General features: G+C 47.8%; 1 non-coding gene across 1 annotated transcript; it reads left to right on the plus strand.

The window, feature by feature from the left end:
- Window positions 1-411: 411 nt before the first annotated feature.
- trnaq-uug (transfer RNA glutamine (anticodon UUG)) lies at window positions 412-483 on the plus strand. Its single transcript has one exon. It is a non-coding gene; the product is annotated as a tRNA-Gln (tRNA).
- Window positions 484-10856: the final 10373 nt, after the last annotated feature.

The raw sequence follows: 10856 nt of genomic DNA on the forward strand, positions 1-10856 counted from the left end.
GGAAGCTTCTAGCGATTCCGCAGTCAAGGCAAGGCACGTCATACGTCATCACGTCGCGTCACGTGCCCACTGTTCGACGCCCGCGTGACCACCTCGCGCGCGCCCCGGCGGTTCTAATTCAAAGGATTGCTCAACGATTTTTTGTTGTCGCTGTCGCCTCGGGGACTCACCTATTAGCGGACGGGCTAGCCCTCCCTTTGCAGCACCACCCGCAGCCTGGTCGTTGTCATTGCAACAAAGTACGGTTGCTAAGCGGGGCCCTGCTGGATATTATGCTGCCCCACTAAATAATTGGCCCAGAAACTGATGGCCAAAATGATACGTCGCCCGGCATTATTAGTGCGGTTTTTTTTAAATCGGCAATTTGCGCGAGGGGATACACTATGAGTTCGGCTTTACTTGTGTCATGGGGGTTCCATGGTGTAATGGTTAGCACTCTGGACTTTGAATCCAGCGATCCGAGTTCAAATCTCGGTGGAACCTTTGTTATATTGTCAGAGTGGGTCAGCACGCTCTTCCTCGCAGTCAGAGAAAGGGTGTTCAGAGACTTGAGCACAAAAATCTAGGCTGACACTCCAGTCATCTCAGGGAGTCATCATACATAGGCAGTCCCTGGAAACGAGGATGACTTACTTCCATGCCAAAAAAGGATGAGTTCACAGGTGTTTCAATGAAGGACCTAATACTCCACGTTCTGAACTACTGGAAGATGCCTGTGTGTGGATTTTTTTAACGTGCTTGACAGATGACAGAACTTTTCACACGGGCTTGACAGATGACAGAACTAGGTCTCAGTCCAGTGGCAAGGGTTAACCAAGATGACTGGAGACCAGCTCTGCTGCATGGACCTAGTGCACGCACATATCGCAGTGTGGGCTGGCCCGTGCTGCCCCTGGGCCCCTGGCCCCGAACTCACGCCTCCCCTGGGCCCCAATCACGTCCCTCTAAATTCTCTCGCCGCTCCTTCGCCTCGACTTTGCCGTTCCTGCTGTATCTGCCCACGCTCCAATCACTGACCTGGACCTTGATGACGTCACTTTTCCTTTGGAAAAGACTGAGGGAGTGCCGCACTGTTGGAGGTGCCATCATTCGGCTGAGACGGTAAACTGAGGCCCCGTCTGGTGTTTGTGAGAGCTTAATTGGTTGCCGCATTTCCCACATTAAAAAAGTACTTCATTGGCTTCAAAGCGCTTTGAGATGTCTGGTGGTTGTGAAAGGCGCTATAGAAATGCAAGTCTTTATTTTAAAATATCCCATGGCACTATTTCGAAGAAGAGCAGGGGAGTTATCCCCGGTGCCAATATTTATCCCTCCATCAACATCACTAATAATAGATTATCTGGTTGTTATCACATTTCTGTTTGTGTGAGCTTGCTATGTGGAAATTGGCTGCTGCGTTTCGAACATTACAACAGTGACCACACTTCAAAAATGTATGTTGTTGGCTGCAAAGTGCTTTGGGACGTCCTGAGGCTTTGATCAACAGCTGTGAGTGGTGTGAAGACGTGGGTCAGGCCAACGATTCTGGCTTAGTCCCTTTGATGGGCAGCTCGCAGTCAAGAGCATCTGATTGTCAGTTTATATGTGGCTGCCTGGGCTCAGCTCAGAAGTCACTGGAAACTGGGCTAAATCTGGCTCTGTAACAGCATGTAACAAATGAGGAACCAGTATTTCAAGAATCGATTTTATGTTGAGTGATAGCATTTTGACATTTTGAGAACATTGAAAGCTGTAACTACTTTAACTGTACAGTTTGTTAAAAGTGCTGTTCATTTATCTGTTTAATGTGAAATTCATTTTGCTGGTTTATACCCTGACTGTGATGGAGTGTATATTCAATCCACCTACTGAAGACTGAGACCCCACCATTGTCCGGGTTTCCCGCCCAGAGTCAGCCTGATATCTGGCTTAGCTTCCAGTTGGGCAGGGAGGGGGGCGATGGAGCAGGCTGCAGCCACAGGTAACATGCGGGGGGGGGGGGAAGGTCTGATTCCCAACCTCGGAGGGTGTGGGTCCGATTCTGAGCAGTGTCCGATCCTCGACACGGGGGGCAATTTTGCTGATACTGCTAATTTCTTCAATGTATTTTCTATTCACTTGTTGCTTAATTTTATAATATTGGTTTATAAGGCATCTTAACGTATTTGAGGCAGCAGAATGTATTTGAGGCAGCGACGCAGAGGGAAAATGTACATTACTGACAACTGTACATCTGTTTTCCAAAGACACAGACTGTCCATGTTTCACTAGGGCAAAGGGGTCCATTACTTGCAGAAAACAATAATTGACAGTCATGTTATCAGCACAACATTAATGTAAAAGCAAAATACTGGAGATGCTGGAATCGGGAATAAAAACAGAAAATGCTGGAAATCTCAGCAGGTCAAGCAGCATCTGTGCAGAGAAAACAGAGTTAACATTTCGGGTTGATGACCCTTCGTCAGAGCTCTTTAATGTGTCCCATTACTATCTTCTTGCCGGAAAAGCAGCACATAACAGGAGGCAGTGCATACCGATGGGACGGGCCAGCTAAGCTACAACTCGTGATGAGGAGTGTTAAGTTCAGAATAACTCCACGAGACTGTGTTGTAAGCTCAAAGCATTGTGACCTTGGTCTCTTTAATATAACTCCAAAGTGAGGCAACAGCATGGTGGATTGCCTTTTTTACCTGCTTGCTCCAGGGTACACAGGTGATCCATAGGTCTCCCACAGGTGTGCCCCCTAGTGGCAAGTCTTTCACTAGGTGAACTTCACATACATAACATCACTTCCCCCCCCAAAGTCCTAAGTACAAGTTATTTACAGGTTGAGGCAATCTGGCACTCTGCATTCCCGGGTCGAAAAGCTGAGTTGAAGCCCTGGCATGGGTGAGTTGGTCAGCGCGGCTGGTCTGATCAGACTGCCGGGCAAGGTGGATTCATCCTCGTGGTTGACAGCGAGGTCAAGTGCTGGTTGGGTGTGTGTTGGTGGATCATAGATGTAAGGTCTTCTTCAAACTGTTCTTGGTAGTCCATGAATCGCAGTTTGGTCTGATCCAAGTGCTTTCTGCATGTTTGCCCATTCAACAATTTCACAACAAACATTCTATTCCCCTCCTTGGCTAAGACAGTGCCAGCAATCCACTTGGGACCGTGACCGTAATTTAGAACAAACACCAGATCATTAACCTCAATGTCACGCGATACCGCCGCGCGATCGTGATACACGCTATGCCGGTGCCGCCGGGTTTCTATGTGATCATTGAGATCCGGATGGACTAAGGAGAGCCTGGTTTTGAGTGCTCTCTTCATTAAGAATTCTGCAGGGGGAACCTCGGTGAGCGAGTGGGGGAGTGTCCAGTAGCTGAGCAGGACCCAAGATAACCGCGTCTGCAAGGAGCCGTCCGTTATGTATTTCAGGCTCTACTTGATGGTTTGGACTGCCCGTTCCTCTTGGCCGTTGGATGCGGGCTTAAATGGGGCAGACCTGACATGCTTAATGCCATTGCGGGTCATGAACTTGTTGAATTCCGAGCTGGTGAAACATGGTCCATTGTCACTGACAAGGACGTTGGACAAAGCATGGGTGGCGAACATGGCCCTGAGGCTTTCAATGGTGGCAGTGGATGTACACGATGACATTATTATACATTCAATCCATTTAGAATAAGCGTCCACTGCTATTAGAAAAGGGCCAGCAAAATCTACGTGGACCCTGGAGCACAGTTTGGAGGGCTATGACCACACTCTCAGGGGGGCCTCCCCGGGTGTGTTGCTCAACTGTGAGCAAGTATTGCATTGGTGTACGCATGACTCCAATTCGGAGTCAATCCCGGGCCACCAAATGTGCGACCTAGCGATAGCCTTCATCATGACTATGCCTGGGTGGGTACTGTGTAGGTCGCGTATAAATGCTTCCCTGCTTTTTTTTGGCAAAACCTCAGGATTCCCCCATAGGAGACAATCCGATTGGATGGACAATTCGTCCTTACGTCGGTGAAACGGCTTAATTTCATCTTGCATTTCCCCGGGAACCGCCCACCAAGTCCCATTAAGGATGCAGCTTTTTACTAGTGATAGCACAGAGTCTGATCTGGCGAGCCGTGACGGGTGATCCCTCGCTCTCAAAAGCATCCATTACCAGAAGCAAGTCTGCGGGTTGCGCCATTTCCACCCCGGTGGTGGGCAATGGCAGCCAACTGAGGGCGTCAGCGCAGTTCTCAGTGCCTGGTCTGTGGCGGATTACATAGTCATATGCAGACAATGTTAGTGCCCATCTTTGGATGCGGGACGAAGCATTTGTGTTGATACCTTTGCTTTCTGAGAGCAGTGAAGTAATAGGTTTGTAGTCGGTTTTGAGCTCGAACCAGAGACCAAATAGATATTGGTGCATTTTCTTAACCCCGTATGCACACGCCAATACTTCTTTCTCAACCATACCGTAGGCTCTTTGAGCCTTGGATCAGTTTCTGGATGCATATGCAACCGGTTGCAATTTGCCTGACACATTTGCTTGCTGTAACACACAACCGACCCCGTACGATTACGCATCACAAGCTAGTATTAAACGTTTACATGGGTCATACAATAGAAGTAACTTGTTCGAGCATAGCAGGTTTCTGGCCTTGAGATTTACCCCAAACCCAGTCGTCACCCTTGCGCAGCAATAAATGCAAGGGTTCCAGCAAAGTGCTCAACCCCAGTAGAAAGTTACAAAAATAGTTGAGGAGTCCCAGGAACAAACGCAGCTCTGTCACATTCTATGGTCTGGGTGCATTCTTGATGGCCTCCATCTTGGAGTCCGTGAGTCTGATGCCGTCTGCCGCCATCTTTCTCCCCAGAAATTCGACCTCTGGCGCCAGGAAAACACACTTGGAGCATTTCACCCTGAGTCCCACTCTGTCCAGTCGCTTTAAAACCTCTTCCAGGTCATGCACCTGTTCGGTGGTGTTGCGACCAGTGATCAAGATGTCGTCTTGGAACACCACGGTGCATGGAACCGATTTCAGTAGACTCCATGTTCCTCTGGAAGATGGCCGCAGCCGAGCGAATCCCAAAGGGGCATCTGTGATACACGAACAGTCCTTTGTGCGTGTTGATGCGCGTCAACTTCTTTGACCGTTCAGCCAGCTCCTGTGTCATGTAAGCAGAGGTTAGGTCTAGCTTGGTGAACGACGTTCCCCCTGCTAGCGTTGCGAATAAGTCCTCCGCTTTGGGTAGTGGGTACTGGTCCTGTAATGAGACTCGGTTGATCGTTACCTTGTAGTCCCCGCAGATTCTGACCGTCCCATTGCTCTTTAGCACTGGCACAATTGGACTGGCCCACTCGTTGAACTCGACTGCCGATATGATTCCCTCTCATTGAAGTCAGTCCAGCTCGATCTCGACTTTCTCTCGCATCATATATGGGACTGCTCGGGCCTTGTAATGAACGGGCCATGCCCCAGGAACAAGATGGATCTGCACCTTGGCGCCTGTGAAGTTGCCGATGCCTGGTTCGAGTAACACCGGGAATTTGTTTAGCACCTGGGCGCACAGGGCATCATCCACCGAAGGCAGTGCTTTAATGTCATCCCAGTTCCATCGGATCTTGCCCTAGCCAGCTTCTGCCAAACAGCCCTGGGCCATCGCCTAGTACAATGCATAGTGGTAAATCATGCACCATTCCGTCGTACGATACTTTCACTGCCGCACTGCTGATAACAGGTATGAGTTCTTTGGTGTAAGTGCGCAGCGTTGTATGAATCGGGCTCAGTTTTGGCCTCTGTGGCTTGTTGCCCCACAGTTTCTCAAAAGCCTTCTGGCTCATAATTGATTGACTCGCCCCCGTGTCCAATTCCATGGTGACTGGAATGCCGTTAAGTTTAACTTTTAACATCGGAGGGCTTTTGGTGGTGAAGGTGTGTACCCCATACACTTCCTCTTCACCCTCAGGTTGAGTTTCTTCTCCTGCTCGTTCAGCGTGATCCACACTGGATCAGTCGTCCTCTGCTAACTCTGCCACGTGGTGAGTCAGAGGTCGCTTGCACATTTGCTGGAGGTGCCCCATTGTTCCACAGCCCTTGCAACATTGATGGGCTCTATGACTGCCATCGCAGTGCCAGCATGGTGTTAATGGATTCGCATTAGCACTCAACAGCGGCCTCTGAGTTACCCTGGGCCTGGCCTCTACCATGTACAGTTATGCCTGCTGAAGGTATTATTTTATGCACAGTACTTGCTAGTGAGCTATGATGCTGTGAAGATATCTGTTTCGTATTGTCGCTCGTGGATATGAAGGCCTGGGCTCTCGTGATGGCCTTGCTCAGATCTAAGGATTCGGCAGATAGCAGTTTGCTAAGAATGACCTCATGGCTGATTCCAAGCACGAAAAAGTCCCGCAACATTTCCCCCAAAGATCCTGAAAATTCGAACTATCCCGCGAGGTGCCTTAGGTCGGCGACAAAGCTCGCCATGTTCTGGCCCTCGGAGCGATGGTGCGTGTAAAAGCGATATCTGGCCATTAAGATGCTCTCCTTTGGCTGGAGGTGCTCCCGAGCCAGCGCACACAGCTCTGTGTAAGTCTTGTCCATTGGTTTGTCCGGTGCCAGCAGATTTATGAGGAGGCCATACATCGAAGACCCACATACGGTGAGGAGAATCGCCCTGCGCTTGATTGCCGTGTCCAGCTCATTGGCCATGAAGTACTGGCCGAGACGCTCAACAAAGGCTTCCCAATCATCACCCTCAACAAATCTCTCAAGAATACCAATGGCAGCCATTTCCGCGTGAAAGTTCGTGATCTGTAACTCATCGCCAGTTGTTAAGTTCAGAATAACTCCATGAGGCTGTGTTGTAAGCTCAAACCATTGTGACCTTGGTCTCATAGAAACATAGAAAATAGGTGCAGGCCCTTCGAGCTTGCACCACTATTCAATAAGATAATGGCTGATCATTCACCTCAGTACCCCTTTCCTGCTTTCTCTCCATATCCCTTGATCCCTTTAGCCATAAGGGCCATATCTAACTCCCTCTTGAATATATAAAATGAACTGGCATCAACAACTCTCTGCAGTGGGGAATTCCACAGATTAACTCTCTGAGTGAAGAAGTTTCTCCTCATCACAGTCCTAAATGGCTGACCCCTTATCCTTAGACTGTGCCCCCTGGTTCTGGACTTCCCCAACATCGGGAACCTTCTTCCTGCATCTAACCTGTCCAGTCCCATCAGAATTTTATATGTTTCTATGAGATCCCCTCTCATCCTTCTAAACTCCAGTGAGTACAGGCCCAGTCGATCCAGTCTCTCCTCATAAGCCAGTCCTGCAATCCCGGGAATCAGTCTGGTGAACCTTCGCTGCACTCCCTCAATAGCAAGAACGTCCTTCCTCAGATTAGGAGACCAAAACTGAACACAATATTTCAGGTGAGGCCTCACCAAGGCCCTGTACAACTGCAGTAAGACCTCCCTGCTCCTATACTCAAATCCCCGAGCTATGGAGGCCAACATACCATTTGCCTTCTTCACCGCCTGCTGTACCTGCATGCCAACTTTCAATGACTGATGTACCATGACACCCAGGTCTCATTGCACCTCCCCTTTTCCTAATCTGCCGCCATTCAGAGAATATTCTGCCTTCATGTTTTTGCCACCAAAGTGGATAACCTCACATTTAGCCACATTATGCTGCATCTGCCACGCATTTGCCCACTCACCTAACCTGTCCAAGTCACCCTGCAGCCTCTTAGCGGCGTCCTCACAGCTCACACCGCCACCCAGCTTAGTGTCATCTGCAAACTTGGAGATATTACACTCAATTCCTTCATCTAAATCATTGATGTATATTGTAAATAGCTGGGGTCCCAGCACTGAGCCCTGCGGCACCCCACTAGTCACTGCCTGCCATTCTGAAAAGGACCCGTTTATCCTGACTCTTTGCTTCCTGTCTGCCAACCTGTTCTCTATCTATGTCAGTACATTACCCCCAATACCCTGTGCTTTAATTTTGCGCACCAATCTCTTGTGTGGGACCTTGTCAAAAGCCTTTTGAAAGTCCAAATACACCACATCCACTGGTTCTCCCTTGTCCACTCTACTAGTTACATCCTCAAAAAATTCAAGAAGATTTGTCAAGCATGATTTCCCTTTCATAAATCCATGCTGACTTGGACCGATCCGGTCACTGCTTTCTAAATGCGCTGCTATTTCATCTTTAATAATTGATTCCTACATTTTCCCCACTACTGATGCCAGGCTAACCGATCTATAATTACCCATTTTCTCTCTCCATCCTTTTTTAAAATGTGGTGTTACATTAGCTACCTTCCAATCCATAGGAACTGATCCAGAGTCGATAGACTGTTGGAAAATGATCACCAATGCATCCACTATTTCTAGGGCCACTTTCTTAAGTACTCTGCGATGCAGACTATCAGGCCCGGGGATTTATCAGCCTTCAATCCCATCAATTTCCCGAACACAATTTCCCGCCTAATAAGGATTTATTTCAGTTCCTCCTTCTCACTAGACCCTCGGTCCCCTAGTATTTCCGGAAGGTTATTTGTGTCTTCCTTCATGAAGGCAGAACCAAAGTATTTGTTCAACTGGTCTGCCATTTCTTTGTTCCCCATTATAATTCACCTGAATCTGACTGCAAGGGATCTACGTTTGTCTTCACTAATCTTTTTCTCTTCACATATCTATAGAAGCTTTTGCAGTCAGTTTTTATGTTCCCAACAAGCTTTCTCTCATACTCTATTTTCCCCCTCCTAATTAAACCCTTTGTCCTCCTCTGCTGAATTCTAAATTTCTCCCAGTCCTCAGGTTTGCTACTTTTTCTGTCCAATTTATGTGCCTCTTCCTTGGATTTAACACTATCCTTAATTTCCCTTATTAACCACGGTTGAGCTATCTTTCCCGTTTTATTTTTACTCCAGTCAGGGATGTACAATTGTTGAAGTTCATCCATGTGATCTTTAAATGTTTGCCATTGCCTATCCACCGTCAACCCTTTCAGTATCATTTGCCAGTCTATTCTAGCCAATTCACGTCTCTTTAATATAACTCCAAAGTGAGGCAGCACCATGGTGGACTGCCTTTTATACCTGCTTGCTCCAGGGTACACAGGTGCCCCATAGGTCTCCCTTAGGTGTGCCTCCTAGTGGCAAGTCTTACACATAGGTGAGATTCACTTACATAACAAGGAGAGGGCCCTGGAAATTCTGAGTGTGGAGGCTATAGAGATTTTGTTTTGTAGGGGGGTTGATGCTGGAGACCCTCCTCCCCCCAAGTGTCATCTTTGGTTCTCACTTTTGTTCTCCTCACTCACTCGCTCACACAGACATACATTCACCGTAACACCACACAAGAGTGGTTGGCCTCTTTTACAAGGGATCAGTTACTGCCATCATTTGAAATTATGTTTTTCTGCTCCTGTAATGGCCCAAGAACAGGAAGAAGCAGAGCCCAATGTGGATCTGAACGTAACAACTCACAGCACCCTGCATTACCCACTCCTGAAAAGGCACAGATACATCCATTCTGTGGGGATCAGTTAATAGGTTGCAGGAAGGAACACTTGGTGAAGCACAGAGCATGTGTAAGGTGGAGCAAGTGCCAGGTAGAAATGGGGAGCTGCAACCTGTTGGCTGGAAGGCCAGCTTGAGGATCGGGATTCGGACCTCACAAGATCTACCTTCAATCTCACTTTGGCAGCTCGTTATCAGTCATTCATAGTCATTTGAAAGTGTGCCAAGCAAGGTGGATGGGTGTCTATGAAGGAGTACATAACCTCCAGCAGTGCTGCATGACAGGTTGGCTGAACAACAGCCTACTGTGAATGAATTGCAGCCCATCATGAAGAATGAGCCATAACGTCAGATGTGGCTCAGTGGGTAGCACACGTGCCTTTTTGAGTCAGGAGGTGGTGGGTTCAAGTCCCACGAAAAAACTAGGCCGACACTCCAGTGCAGTGCTGAGGGACGCTGCACTGTTGGAGATGCAGTCTTTCAGATGAGATGTTAAACCGAGGTCCTGTCTACTCTCTCAAGTGGATGTAAGAGATCCCATGGCACTATTTTGAAGAAGAGCAGAGGAGTTATCCCTGGTGTCCTGGCCAATATTTATCCCTCAATCAACATAGCAAAAAAACAGATTTTCTGGTCATTATCACATTGCTGTTTGTGGGAGCTTGCTTGTGTGCAAATTGACTGCTGCATTTCTTACATTACAACAGTGACTATATTTCAAAAAGTACTTAATTATCCGTAAAGCACTTTGAGCTGTCCGGTCGTCATGAAAGGCGCTATATAAATGCAAGTCTTTCTTTCATTGCAGGGGCCCTCTGCAGACGAGCTCACCCCATCCTAAACTCCTCCACAGCTTCTATAACAAATGCTCTGACTAAGGGACCACATGCTTCTAGAGCCCATCTAAACAGGCTATTTATCCTGTCCGGATTTACCATGTTGAAGAACCAGATAACCTAGGGCTCCAACAAATTCAATGCTGCCCAACGTTCTGCTTCTACAGAGATACTTGGCCATACAGAGGCGGTGTACAGCAGCAGAAGAATAGCACAAACTGGCACAGATAATAGAGATGTCTCTCAGAGCAACACCAGATCTTTTATATCCTCTAGCGAAGCAAATTTCACCATTCACAATGATGTGTCCACAGGGTGGATTCAAACATAGACCTTCAGAGATAAAGTTTTTCTTAGGCAGTCCCTCAGAGTTGAGGATGACTTGCTTCCATACTAATCTCAGCACCAACACAGCATCAGATGCAGTCCTATTTCAACCAATCCTGTCCCAAAGTCTGAGTGGATTTTATTGAATTATTGGTGAAATAAAACTTCAAAGGCTTTCAGTAGTATTAAACAATCTGGTTATATTTT

The sequence above is a fragment of the Pristiophorus japonicus genome, chromosome 16, assembly GCF_044704955.1.
Source record: "Pristiophorus japonicus isolate sPriJap1 chromosome 16, sPriJap1.hap1, whole genome shotgun sequence".
Lineage (NCBI taxonomy): Eukaryota > Metazoa > Chordata > Chondrichthyes > Pristiophoridae > Pristiophorus > Pristiophorus japonicus.